The sequence below is a fragment of the Alligator mississippiensis genome, chromosome 14, assembly GCF_030867095.1.
Source record: "Alligator mississippiensis isolate rAllMis1 chromosome 14, rAllMis1, whole genome shotgun sequence".
Classification (NCBI taxonomy): domain Eukaryota; kingdom Metazoa; phylum Chordata; order Crocodylia; family Alligatoridae; genus Alligator; species Alligator mississippiensis.
Genome location: NC_081837.1, coordinates 7679346 through 7694422, shown reverse-complemented (window position 1 = coordinate 7694422; position 15077 = coordinate 7679346). Strand labels below are relative to the sequence as shown.

General features: G+C 42.4%; 1 protein-coding gene across 2 annotated transcripts in view; it reads right to left on the bottom strand.

The window, feature by feature from the left end:
- PAFAH1B1 (platelet activating factor acetylhydrolase 1b regulatory subunit 1) overlaps nucleotides 1-14265 on the bottom strand; it is a 56210-nt gene extending 41945 nt beyond the window's left edge. Inside the window, exon 1 of one of the 2 annotated variants that reach the window (XM_019493391.2) lies at nucleotides 14002-14265. The gene's annotated coding sequence lies outside the window, so the exon portion shown is untranslated. Of the gene's footprint in view, nucleotides 1-13885; nucleotides 13935-14001 lie in introns of those variants that run through there. The other variant, XM_006276443.4, reaches the window with a different exon arrangement.
- Between the last annotated feature and the right edge of the window lie 812 nt (nucleotides 14266-15077).

The window sequence follows — 15077 nt, the reverse complement described above, 5'->3', positions numbered from 1 at the left end:
TCTCTCTCAACAACAGCATAAAGAAAAAAAATAAACAGACAGACAGACAGACAGACAGACAGACAGACAGACAGACAGACAGACAGACAGACAGACAGACAGACAGACAGACAGACAGTTCTCTTTATGTTGTTGTTGAGATTATCTATCTCCCATTATTAATTGGCTCAACTGAGACAGAATATGCCAGCAAGTTGGTGGCCATACCAGGAATAAAACCCAGAATTTCTAACTCATGGACTACCCAAAATGTATCTTTTCCCATTGCATCTTCCAGAGAAGAAGTTGCTAATTCTTCAAAAGCTTTTTTTCTTGCTTTTGTTCAAATAGAAAATTACAGACAGTTTATAATGTAGCACTATTAAACCCTGTTAAATTAGGTGTGGAATTCTGAATCAAGAGAAAAATAAATTTTACTGCCATAAAGACTAAACAAAAGGTGTCATTTGTTTAAACCAAAATTAATTCAAGAGTCATAACATAAGCCTAGCAGCCATCTGGCCGTATTAGTGAACACAAATGGGCAAAAAGCCCACAGTTTGAGGCCCCTTTAAACTTGACATCTTAGAAGACAGATACAAACACCCCAAAAATTAAGTTTGGAAGTGTACATATGAAGTGTTAGTGTAACATATGACGTATTAGCGTACCATGTCGGTCTGTATATTAAGCTCTTCATAAGACCATAGATTTCTTAAGTTAGGACTCAAGCGTTCTGAGCACCAAACCTGGAGTCATTTTTTTTGTTTTTCAGGGGAGGGTTTGTGTGTCTTTTTAATGAAATCACTTGTATCAATGTAACTGTTTGAATACAGTTTATAGAAGAGGAAAAGCAATTTAGGTCCATTAAAAATAATCTACATCAATGAAAAGCAGAGAACATTGCCACTTCTCTATATACTGCATACGCTGTATATCTTCAGATCTACCTGGTCATTACGCACAACTTTAGAGGCAACTACTTTAATGGACAGTACCTTAAGAACAAGAATTTATGTTCTTTGGCCAAATAATGTCCCATCTATTTTGAGATTAAGCCAATCCTTGTTTTTTGAAGTGTTTTAATAGCTTTTGCTTCAAGTTTTAAAATCAGGGAGTTCATATCAAGATGAGTTTTCCTTATTTTCTGGTTTTGATGTTACCTGGAAAACCTTAAACACAAGTTTGCCTAGGAAAAGTTAACTCTCAAATGCACAAAATGCTAAACACTGTAATGGATCAAACAAGTCTGTTATTTAAGACCAAAAAGAAAGAATATAGGAAATTCAGTTATAGCTCTTCTCCTAGGCTAAATCAAGAAGAGACTTCTCCTACTGCCCTTACTCACAACACCATGCAGCCAATTTAACATGGTAATTCTTTGAAGAAGTAAACAGACACACTTCTTCAAGAACAGATTTGCACTTCCAGATATCAAACTGAGGCGACTCCCATTGATTAACACATCATACCAACCAAAGAACAGATACAAGAGGAAGGTAAAGAGCTTTCATGCATTTCTAGAAAAAACAAGAGTGGAAAACAAAATAGACAGACAGACCTGCTTTCAATTCCCTACCTCCCTATGAAGTCTGGCCTTGAATCTGAACAACACTCACTCCTCTGGAGTACGATCTCCCACAGGAACATGTTCAAAAATAGCTTTTATAAACCCTCCTACAGCAGCTTAACTGAAAGACCTCCCAGGATAGTGTGGAAATTTGAGTGCAGATAACCAGGCAGCCCCTACTTTAGGAATCATCTTGCTTACTGCCCTGTAAACCAAGATCTCCTCAAAATGAGATTCCATCTCATCTCACCCATCTACTCTTTATGTTATCAGGCTTCACATTTTAGATTTTAAAAAGTCTGCATCTAGATATTTCTTCCAGAAGACCAACAAGATAATCCAGTGCCACTTGTGAGGCTTGAGTAGCAAGCACAATAAAGTACAAGATAAAGCAATGACAGTCAAGGGAGGTTGTTATTACAGGAACAAGAGATATTTTCCCCTATATAAGCTCAGAGAAGAGGCAACTGGGGTGACGCTGGCTGGAACAGATGCATCTGTCCCTGCAGGGGAGAAAAAGAAAGCAGAACAGCAAATGCACCTTTTGCTCTTTTCCTAGGAGATGGGAGGAAAAAGGATTTTCATGTTTCCTGGAGCCTTGCAAAAAGTAGTGGAACAGGAAAATACAAGTCAGCATGCATTTACTAAGGTGAGGGACCAGTGGAAGACTCACTAAAAAGGGATCAGCTTGACAGCCCAAAACTCATGTACTTGGGGGAAGGGAGCAACCCAAAAGTTAATGAAGATGGAGTCCAAATTTAGTTAAGCACCTATTAGCATACAGAAGTTATTTCACATGGGTTTTGGCTGTTACATGTTTGGAGTACTATTTATTTGTTGATGGGCCATGGACATGTAGCAAAGTTAAACTGGTAGAATTGTTGATTCTGGGTGAGACCATTCTGAGCAATCCTGCAGATTCTCTTCAATCAGGCATAAATTTTATTAGTCCCATCGCAATATGGGACTGAGGAAGTTTTTCCTCAAGTGCTGGTCTTACCCCTGAATTTAAGGACTGTCTCCCATCTTTCTCATGGTCAAGAGCATTAGGGGAAATTGGTAAAGTATCTGCACCTTTGTAGAGAACTGATTAGGGCAGGCATGTTTGAAACTGAACATTTCTGTTGGCCAATCAGAAACACCTTCAAAACTCAAGAGGATAACCGGCCTCTAGGAAGACCAGCTTCTGAAAATGAACCAAGAAAGAATCCAGCAAGTTCTATGCCAGGGTATATGGTGGCCAAACAATTTCATTTTCACTCCTACTAGTTCAATGACAGAACAGATTTCTTTCCCTATCCAATATAGAAATACATTAATTCACATGCTTCTACCAACCTGGAGATACAGACTTCACACAGCAAACAAGAATGCCTCACCCCTTATGCTCATGAGGGATTTCATACGTCCTTCAAAGGCTGCTGGACTACTGATTTCCATAAAAGCCTGCATGAAGGTACAGCAGTCTAAATGTTGTTAAGGATCCAAACGAGCCTGTACTGTTTCTGCAGGAAGAGTCAGATGAGAGGTTACACCTATTCACCTACCTGAAGTAATGACACATTGAAGCAAATAAGCTGCTCAAAATTAGGAGATCCTATGACGCCAGCTCATTTCCTATTCATAAAGTTATCCACCCATGCTTTACATTGTCTCCAAACTGTCTGAAGCCGGAGCCACTACATGTTGTCTGTCCTTCAAGTATCCAACACATTTGGGATGCCAAAACTGAACTATGACTCCACTGCTTTTCAAGTTAAAACCAAGCTTCTGCTACAGGTTTATTGTTTACTGAAAGCTAGTTAAAGTCAGCCATCTCTTGCATTACATTGAGTGATTATACTAAAACTATGAAAAGAAAGCCAAAAAATATAGTTTCTAAGAAAGTGAGAAATTCCCATATAACAACACCCCTATATATGGTGGAGCAGCTAAAAACAGGTGCTTTCCGTCTAAATGCCCTCAGAATTGTTTCTGCAGTGTATTAACTTAATCCTTTGCTCACTTCACATTGCTAATAGTTACTGCACTGGTACCAAAGCTAATTCTGGCCCCTTCAATATCCAAGCATGTCAGGACAGGTTGACGATAAAATTACAGCAGTTTATCCTCCCCTTGGCTTTATCGTAGCCATTTGTTCCACCATTGCTTTAATCTTCTCCAGCAATCTTTGAACTATCAAATCTTAATCCAATGCCATAGTAGCACTCTTACTAGTTTCTACCCATGTAGGATAAAGTAGCAACTATCATAGCATACTTGCATAGCTAGCTATTAGCCATGCCTCTGTTGAAGCAAAATCCTCATTAATTTCAAAGGGACCCCCAAGTAAGACCTATAGGATTTGACCCCATAATATGTTACACACAGGCTGCCTACTGAATTTTTCTAGTGCTTGCCATGCCAGATGAGAAAGTATACAGAAAACCATCCCTTGTTTATCCCTCATCTTACACTACTGGATGATCACATTTTCAGTACCCTTGCACCAAGTGTTAATTCACTACTGTTGAAGCTATACACATCGCTTCTGCCCCCTCCAAAAGGAAGCAGTCCAGAAACTCCAAAGAAGGGGATATGAAATACAAAACAAAGAGAGAGTTTGGCAGAGAGAAAGGGAAACACAAGCAAACTGTGCACATAGATTGAAGAAGAATAACCAAAAAAACAACTAGTAGCTTATTTTATTTTTGGTTCTCGTCTGTCTATACAATGGATGGATAGAAGCTGTTACTGTGCATGTCAGTTAAGTATTTCATTTACACTATGCAACTACCTTCCTACAACCAGTTCAGTGTACTTTTCTGCAAGATGAACAAGACCTTATGAGCATCCACATTTAATCTGGCTGACTGTTCTGCTACCTCTTTCCCCTTCATGTAGGAATGTCCCTGCATATTGGTGATGCAGTTGTGTATGCATCCTCCTGGGAAGCCTTCTCTTGCAGGGGCTGCCTAGATTTCCCCCAAAATATGCATCTACAAACAGTAAGTGCGCGCACACGCACACACACACATGCACACTTGTTATGACAGAAAAGGTGCTGTGTGGGCATAAAGTGAACCCATGTTAGTTCAACTAAGGCGATTTAACTATATGCATTTTTATTTTATATATGAAATAATAATAATATGAAACGCACTGTACAGCTCTCAAGACAAGGCCAAAGTGCACTTAAGTACATTTTTAGATCATCCTGGGGGAAAGTATCCCACTGCAAATGAGTCAGATTTGGCCTTAATGCATTAAAAGTCTTTTATAAGCCAAAAAAACAAATCTTAATGGCTTTTCCCCATTATTGGCAGGCACCAGCTCAGGAGCTCAGATTTTGAAATGCACAAGTCCCAGTCATCATCAAGCAGATGCCAAGGAAGCACCATAAGGGAAAGCAACCCATTAATTAGATTTGAACAAAATTCCAGTAAAGAATCAGTATCTTTATCAGGCTTTAATATGAAATGACCAATGCATGGAAATAGAAGCTTACTGGTTGCAATGAAAGGTAAACTGCCCCCTATCACTTAACTCTGTATAATGCCACACCCTCAGATATCCTTTCTTTGCATGCTCACAATTCTCCTCACTACCCCAAGTTTCCCATCAATAAAACCAACCAATCTCACTGTTTTTCATAAAATAGTAACACTGAAATGTAAGAACCCCACAAACAAGAGTTAAAACATTTGAAAAACTACAACTTTTTCCAAATACAATCAACTATACTTCTCAATAGAACAGTATACAAACTGAAGAAGCAATTCCTATTTTAACTTCTGAAGACCATAAACCCAAAGGAATCAACTGGTTACTGGACATGCCACATTTTCCCCACATTTTATCAAACATTAGAGGAGCAGAATGAAAGGGGTTTTAACGTTTAAGTAGCTGACAACCCATAAAATAATTCAAAGGAGGTGAAGTGTGGAATAATTATTCCAGAACAGTACCAAATGAGGTAACTAATAACAATAATAAAAACACTCTGCATTTGTCCTGTAAACTGAGCAATTCTTAGCAACTAATAACAGATGGAAATGTCTTTACACCCATCCTATCAATGATTTTTTCAGAAAATAGGTCTAGCTATGCATCTGTGTAACACTGAGCATAATATGGATAATAGCTGTACGCTGCAGAATCAAAGTTACGTAAATTGAAGTTACTTAAGCTTGGGTTTTAAGCTTAAATCTGAACTGTACGGGTTTTTTAAAAACAAGTCAGAGGTAAATATTTATAGGACACAACTTGACAGTCACTTTTCTGCAAGCTTACCTTCCATTGTTAATGTACAAAGGTTGCTTTTAACTGGAAGAATCCTCCAATTTTTTTCCTACTGGTTTACTCTATACATTTGACAGCCCCATTTGTCTAGTTAGCTTCTTCCCTTTGTGCAGGTTTTCCAATTCAGTAAGTAAGGAGTGCAAGTCACTTTTTAAGAACTGAAGTTAAACAACAAGATCTGGAAAAGGAATTGTATGAGTAGATGCCCACTGAATTGATAGCATCCACTATAATGACTAGACTCTCATTATATGGAGCTGCATTGCTGGTATATTACAGATCCTTATTTTATTCCATACCATGTTAAAGAAAGTAGTCGCTTCAGACAGTCAGATACTTCCCCACAATTTCTGAAATACATGCAAGACAAAAAAGGTCAACTCACTGAATCTAGACTAATTTAAATGGTGTAATTTTGTTCTAAACACATTCTGTTATGCATTCTAGTTTCCAGAAAATGTTTTTAGAGCTACACATAGCAAACAAGATACTTTCCCTTATAAATTCAGATTAAAATAGAGCCTTTTCAATTTTCTGGAAAAAGGAGGTGAAAAAAAACCGGGCAAATATAAAATTTATCAGAACAATTAAGCAGTTTCAGTTTTTAAAAAAAATGGCTTAATTATTTAACTCTGGGCTTGTGCCTCTTTACCGGCCCTAAACAGTCCAACAAACTGGCTGAAGTTAGTTCACCATCCCTATTCAGCCTCAAGCATTACTCTCTAATCTAAAGAACACTTTTAAAACATGAAAATAAAAATTTGGCTAGCACCATGGAAGAAAGAGACTTGGGGGTCATCATTGACCACAAGATGAACATGAGCCTTCAATGCGATGCTGCAGCTAGTAAGGTGACCAAAACGCTGGCCTACATCCATAGATGCTTCTCAAGCAAATCCTGGGACATCATTCTCCCCTTGTACTCGGCCTTGGTGAGGCCACAGCTGGAGTACTGTGTCCAGTTTTGGGTCCCACAATTCAAAAAGGATGTGGAGAAGCTTGAGAGAGTCCAGAGAAGAGCCATGCGCGTGACGAGAGGTCAGGAAAACAGACCTTAAGACAGGCTGAGAGCTATGGGGCTCTTTAGCCTGGAAAAGCGCAGGCTCAGGGGTGATCTGATGGCCACCTATAAGTTTATCAGGGGTGACCACCAGTATCTGGGGGAACATTTGTTCACCAGAGCGCCCCAAGGGATGACTAGGTCGAACGGTTATAAACTACTGCAAGACTGTTTCAGGCTGGACATAAGGAAGAATTTCTTCACTGTCCGAGCCCCCAAGGTCTGGAATAGCCTGCCATCAGAGATGGTTCAAGCACCTACATTGAACACCTTCAAGAGTAAATTGGATGCTTATCTTGCTGGGATCCTATGACCCCAGCTGACTTCCTGCCCTTTGGGCGGGGGCTGGACTCAATGATCTTCCGAGGTCCCTTCCAGCCCTAATGTCTATGAAATCTATGAAAATATATTCAATAAAAGGCATATTTTTAATACAAAAATCTTTTGTGGTGCTTCATGACTACATTCTTTCAGTCAAATTCTTCCACAATAGGTGATCCTTCTCTGATCAAATGGAAGGTGGCTGAAGTTTTCCCATCTCCTTCAGTAAGGTTACTTCTCTCAAGATTTAAGTAGTGTTCTGAACAGCCATATTTTATAGAGTTGGAATGATTTTATGCAAGAAGGCTCTTCTAATTGATTAAACAACAAAAACAGTGAAAAGACTTCCAAATAATAAATCTCTCTTTTAACATTTTCTTTAAAGTTGGGAATACCAAGGAACATTTCTCTCTGAAGATATCTGAAGCAATTAAGAGCCATTCCTTGCATTCATCCAGCCATCTAGCCTACTTTTAATGTTTATTCTTTTAGTTCTTCCTTCTTTCACATAAAGCATCTGTTGTAAACCTGAAACGTTAAGTCAGTTTTCAGGAGCATACCCAGAGTGAAATATTTCATCTGGTTCTTTAAACTGCCTGCTCTGTTACAAAACTGAGATTATCAAGTTACAACCTTGTACACTAAAGTTCAATGTTTTTCTTGAGCTGTTTTTAAATCGCTTAAATACCAAATGATCCTTGCGATTGAGACTCTCAGTATGTCTAGTACAACAAAGTGTCAATTTGGGTGTCTATGATAATGCTTAAGAGGACACAGGAAAAAAAAAAATCAAAACAAAAGAACCTAAATGATACTTCATAGGGCTGTATTTTTCCCTAGAGAAGGGGAAAAACATTTCCTGTTCCCAACCCCCACAGCTACAATTAGAAGATGATACTGCTTCTTACCCCTCCAAAAGCTTCCAACACAGCCATCAATTTTAGCATTACTAAAGGCAAGAGTAACAAAAGAAGCTGACATGAAGGCTACAGTCAGATGCACATTTCCCTCATAGGGGCAAGGTGCCTACTTCTACCTTTTACTAATTAGAGAGACTAGTTATCAGACAGAAGAGTACAAATTTTGTAGGGAATAGTGTTAGCCATCACTATAATTCTCTAGGGATCCTTCTTCCACCTGAAGGATATGAAGACCAAGGACTGCAACAAATAGGGCAACCAACCAGCTTTCAGACACCACTCCGTTTCTGTAACAAGCAAAGTTGTATACCAGTGGATAAAGAGAGAAAAATTTAAACTGGTTCCAGTTCCTAGCAAATAGACTACACTACTAGAAAGTTTCATTTAATGCCAAAAATTAAACCACCTATTGAGGAAAAAAATGTAACAGCTATTCTAAGGCAACACAAACGTTAGGAGAGTCGAGAATAACTTACCAGTTAAACTGAGTTAATTCAAGTTTGGCCCGCACCCTAGGAATTAATCTCTTCTCTCTCACAAGTATCTGCAGCATGAAAAAAAATCTCAAAAAAGTCACAAAGGTCTTTGATTTACATCTCAGACAGCACTGTCCCATCATACCATAAAAAGGTCTTATATTTAACAACTCCAAAGAAAATGTTCAACCGAGTCCCCAACACACTTTTCTACAACACTTTTTTCTTAAAAGGGTGTCCCAAACCTAATCAGGCACAGACCAATAGATCACAGGAGAGGAGGCAAATCACTACTAAGTATTGACACTGTTGTTTGCAAACATCAACTGGAAGCCTCAGACATGAAGTTGTGTCAAATAATTGGGTATATTCACTCCAGATCTCTATGTCACTTAGCTACTGGTTAGCATTAGCTCACAACTTCAATCCAGAAACCAAGAAAAAAAACAATCGTGGTGGTAACTCATTAGTAATGTGAGATAGACAGAGAGAAACTCCAAGAATATAAATGCAAAGAAGCAATAAAGGAATCTTTCACATAACAGTTTTACAACACAACACACATATTGCAGTAGTTACTCTTAGCCAAACCATAAATTGTTGGGGATATTTATGGATGTCTTTGATACTTTAATCTTGGCCTATAAATAATCTAGAAAATATATTTCAAAACAGAAATTGGTTAAAACAACTAATTTGGTCAGCTGACAAGCATTTAAGGGTTGTTCAACTGAAAGTATAACATGACTGTAGTAGCACTGTATTTGATACAGCTTAAGTGACATTAATGTGAGCATATGCCATTAGCTTTCAAAAAAATTGTATGCTTATCCTTGAGAATACTGATGAAATGGCATTTTCACTTGGGTCAGAGCTAAGGTTACTTCAGAGTATAGTGAGCATATTTAATCTGAAGAAAACATATCACTACCACTGTAAGATTTATTATATCCTTTGATATTAATTTCTTTGCCTTTGAGCACTTTGGATTTATAAGCAATGGGACAGTGCCATAATAGTTAGCTAAAAGCTGTTTAAAAACAAAGCTTTTACCTCCAACACCTTCCAAATCTCATTAAATATGTTAAAAAATACCGAGGATGACAGTTCACCAGTTTAAGTCAGAAGCAACAACAGTCAACACAGTTATTGCTCCTGCAGAATCCCACCTCAACATGCATCTGATATGTTAAGCCCTTAATACAAGGAAGTTACATGTATTCATGTACACTGCTGTCCAGACTACAGCAAATAAAATGCCAGATTAAAAGCCTAGAAAATCCAGCTTTGCTTTCACACCCAATATATAAAACTTGCCCAACCAAAATGATTAGGAGGCATTTGTGCTTACTGAACTCACCTGAAAAGCATGGTTTCTAAAAACTCTTGGCACTGTACACTGTTCATCACTAGGCCTCAGAGCACTTTATCAGTGAGAAAGCCTTATAAATTCTGTACAGTGGACTTTGAACCTAATCCCTGTCCTAATCTCATCTGAGGCACTGTGGTTTAGTGGATAACAGATCAACCACCGCAGGTGAGGATGTTACCCCCAATTATGCCACAAGCTTCAAGCTAGAAGATGACCATATGCACCCTCCCTTTGGTCATGGGAATACTTTTCATGTAGGGTTCTGTAGGAAGTTTTGCTGGTTCGAGTACTTTTGCCTTTAAAACTATCCCTGGAAAGTCCAGAATTAAGTGTTCCAATACTGTGGGGTTTTTGGTTCTTTCAGTTTCACTGCCATGATTCTTCAAGTAAAAATATTATTCATGATGTGAACATCTGCACGATTGTTGGGAAGACCAAAGGACATAAGGCAACATTAGTAAATACCATCATCATAACACCCAAAGAATTCAGATGCAAACCACGCCCCCACTGGAGAGAGGGGTCTTTACTATTAAAAAATAAATACAATTAAATTAAAAATTCTGTCTCTCAAGCAGACTTGCTCAGCTGAATAATTTTCAAAAGCCCTGCTATCATCAGTGATGCTTAATGATAAAGACATATTTTGGGGGAACAAGTTGACACATCAAAGTTAGCTTAACAGCAGTACTTTGCTTGTCATCTTACTTTTTCCCCTCAGAACAGAGTTCCAACAAACAGGCCTTGAAAGAGAAGATCTCTTGTCACCTGCAAAAACATATGTATATTCTGATGTTCAAGCCAAGAAAAGGCACCTATTTAGAGGAATGGGAGCAAAACTATGCAAGGACAATATAGAGCTGTTTAACTACAGAAGTTAAACTTTCAGATAAGGATAGGTTTGTGTTCTCTGACAAAAACACCACAGAAGATTCATCTGCCTACAAAGAAACGCCCTCTTCTGCATTCAGGCCCAACTAGCTTTCCAAGCTAAAATTATAAGAAAGCTAAATTAAGTGGCAGCATTGCAACCATAACTGTTCAGAAAACACCAGCTTTGTCCATAATTTGGAAATTCAGGGCACTTCAACTCTAACACTAACAGGAATTTTCTAGAGCTTGGCAAAATCTCAGTATTTAGACTTTCGCATGCACGATGCATTTTAGAACCAGATACATGGCATTTTTCAATAGTAACAATACCCACTGAAGAATGGGTATAGCCCCCAAAAAGGTAGAAACAGTACCAGCTGAGATAAAAGTTTCATATACAGGCCTTAAGAAGTGAGTATATTTGAAAGAAGAGCAAGACTCTCACAAATGTTGACTTATTGCCCATTCCACTTGTAACCAGTGCCATGTAAGAAGGCTAAGTTGAGAGCAGACAAAGGAGACAAACTGAACATTCAAGGCTGGGTGGAGCACAGGAAGCAGTGTAGGAAGAAATGCTAAATACACTGGCAGGAGAGACCTTGGCAAGCAGCTTATAAAAGGTAAGTAATATCTCCTATTTTCTTCATAGCATGGAAAATTAACAGGTTATTCCAGTACAAAAGGCATTAAACAAAAAGATAAGAGATGAATCTTCCATATTTCCAAGGACAACAAATCAACCAAAGTTACAAGGAGATAAGTATTTTATTGGATGACTACTACTTATCTTGGAGACATCTTAGAGAAGAGACATCTTTAATGAACACAAACCCTTCCTGATCCTACTTCCCTAGTAGACCAACTTGACCTTTAAATAAACAAATAAAATTGACATTTTCCAGTTAGTTGCAGTAAAATGGAAGCAAGCAAGTCTAGTTTACCTGATACCAAAGACTAAACACAAAACACTGAAAGAGACCAGAGAAAAGCACAAAACAAAAATGGTTCAGACAGCTCCTAAGAACAACCCTTGTTCAATGTGGTGTTTTCTCTAGAACTAGATTCAGGTGGGAACAACACTCACCACATTAGGAAAAGAGTCATTCCTGATGACGATAAGATGACCTTCCTATGTTTAATGATCCTATTGTATTCCCCTAGCCCTTTGTTCCAATGCCTTTTTCTACACATCTTTTAATCGAGGACCAGTATTACCACCCTATGACACAGATGACTTGCTTGGTTACTGTGATGTGATAAGGCTGTACAAAACATTTGTGCTGTAAAAATCCCAACATGCCACTATACAACTGCACAACCCACCTTCAAGTCTATACACCGTATAAAGTTACCCTGCTGGGGGCACTAGCGAGTGCAGGGATGTGTCCTTTTATTTGGTGTGCTGCTAGAAACCAGCCTCACCTCGAAGTTATGTGTAGGAATAAATACAGCACCAAGCTCCAATTCATGGATTCACCAGGCGTAATTTCGGTTCATCTATGTAAACAGCCTCCCTTACATATGGTCGTAATCCTTAATTTGCACTTATTTCGATAAAATAACATCAACAAGTGAAAAATCCAAGTCAATGTGTGAAAAGGAGAATCAGACAAAAAATCCTTGCTTTGCAACAGTGACTGGTCACTTTTTTTTTTTTTTTTTTTACTGCCAGACAAACCAAGATCCACCCTGCAGGATAAAAAAAAAGCCAGAAAACAGAATACTAGATCTGTTTCATTTCAGAAAGCTCCTGCACCACTACTCTTCCCTAAAGAAGAGACTTCATTGTTACAGCAATTAGTATTCCCCCACCCCAGCAAAATGCAAGCAAAGAAAGAAAAAAAAAAAATGCTATGAAAGGGTAATCTAGCCATTTCGCAGCTTCTGCCTCCTTACTCCACCCAGTCTCTTCTTTGCTCAATGGCTGCACGCAGCATCCATAAACATGGCCAAATCAGAAGGAAAAAAACACACACACACACACACACAAAAACAAAAGCCCTAAAAAACTACGGATTTGCAACAGGGCCTTTTGTCAGGAAAAAAAGATACGTGGAGGGGATAAACAAAGAAAATAAGTGTCCCTATTTTCCCCGCTGAAAAGGCGGACGAGATTTTGGCAGGAGACCCTCCCTCTACAAAAGCCTGCTTAATACTGCACAATCATCTGCGTCCGAAATGATAAATCACCGCTCGCAGCATTCGTTCCCCCCCCACCCACCCACAAACCTTGCGAAGAATAACCTTTACAAATATCATTTTGCCGTCGGGTTATGAAACCTAAAAAAAACACCCCCCCCCCCAAAAAAAAAACACACCCGCACACACACACATACAAGAGATGACTCAATCTGGTTAATCTTCCTAAAACATTATCACTTTTTTTTTCTTTTTTTGTGCAGGAAACCAGCGTTGGACGACAGCTTTCGGCACCGCTCCGAAAACCGACCCCCTCCCCGTTCGGTAATTCGTGATGAATGGACCGACCAAGCCCCTGCTGCGGAGAAATTTTCACCCACGCGACCGTGGCAAGAGGAGGAGGAGGAGGAGGAGGAAGGTGGGGTGGGGTGGGGTGGGGGGGAGGTATGGAGGGCCGTGTGCCCCGGGGTACAAAGCCCACCGCGCCCCTCAGCACCGTGCGAAGTTTGGGGTGGCGTGGGGGAGGAAGGCAGGGCTCCCACCGCCCCACAATGTGACCTCCATCCCAAAACCACCCCCGCCCCCGAGTGCAGGGTCCCTCCGCACCCGGGCAGCGCTGGGAGCCAAGGGGAGACCTCGCCCCTCCGCTGCCGGCTCTGACGGGCTGGCGGGGACGTCTGCCAGCAGCGGGATGGGGCTGCAGCGCCGGGCCCGGGTCCTGCCAAGTCATGAGGCGGAGGGGAGGCCTAGGGAAGGGCAGGGCAGGGCACAGCAGGGCCGCGCAGCCCCGCGCTCCCTCGCCGTCCCGCGGGGTGGCCGGGCCCGGCAGGGCGCAGGCCGCGGGCTGCTCGGGCCCGCCCGGCTGCCTCCCTCCCTCCCTCCTTTCCTCCTCACCGCCAACGGGCGCGGCGGCCATTTTGCGAGCGAGCCGGAGAGAAGGAGGGAGGAAGGGGGGGGGCAGAAGGGGGGGGGGAAGGGAGCCGCTATGGAGGGTGAGGGTGAGGCCTTACCCGAGCCGCCGCTGCCGCTTGGCCACGCTCCGAGGGGCCGGGGCCGGGCGCTCCCAATCCCATCCACCGGCGCGGGGCAGAGAAGGGGCGCGGGGGGAGGAGGAGGAGGAGAAGGGAGGAGGAGGAGGAGGAGGGCGGGGCCGCTCGGCAGCTCGGACCCGCTGTCGCCGGCGCCGCGGTCTGTCAGTGGCGCCCCGGCCGCCGGCGGGGAGGGAGGGAGCAGCTCGGCCCGCCGCGCGCACTGCGCATGTGCGGGGCGGAGGGAGGGGACAGCCGGCCCGGCACCATCTTGGGAGGCTAAAGCTCGGGCCCGCGTCCCGGCGTGCACCGCGCCCCGTCTCGGCTCCCGGCATGCCCCGCGCGCCCGCCCGCACCGGGTCGCCGCCACCGCCTCCCTGCCAGTCCCCTTCACCTACACCCACATACCCCTCACCCCCTCACCCCTTCTCACTCCCACATACCCCTCAGCCCTTCTCACCCCCCTCACCCCCAATCCTTTCTCAGCCTTCACACCCCTCAGCCCTTCTCACCCCCATCACCCCCAATCCTTTCTCACCCCTCACAGCCCTTCTCAGCCCCTCACACCCCTCAGCCCTTCTCACCCCCACAACCCCTCAGCCCTTCTCACACCCCTCGCCCCCAATCCTTTCTCACCCCTCACAGCCCTTCTCAGCCCCTCACACCCCTCAGCCCTTCTCACCCCCACAACCCCTCAGCCCTTCTCACACCCCTCGCCCCCAATCCTTTCTCACCCCTCACAGCCCTTCTCAGCCCCTCACACCCCTCAGCCCTTCTCACCCCCACAACCCCTCAGCCCTTCTCACACCCCTCGCCCCCAATCCTTTCTCACCCCTCACAGCCCTTCTCAGCCCCTCACACCCCTCAGCCCTTCTCACACCCCTCGCCCCCAATCCTTTCTCACCCCTCACAGCCCTTCTCAGCCCCTCACACCCAACACTTTCTCACCCCTCAGCCCCATGCATCCCCCTCAGCCCCCTTCTCACAGCCCTCACCCCCAGTCCTTTCTCACCGGTCAGCCCCTCACACACTTGACCCCATACACCCTCAGCCCCACA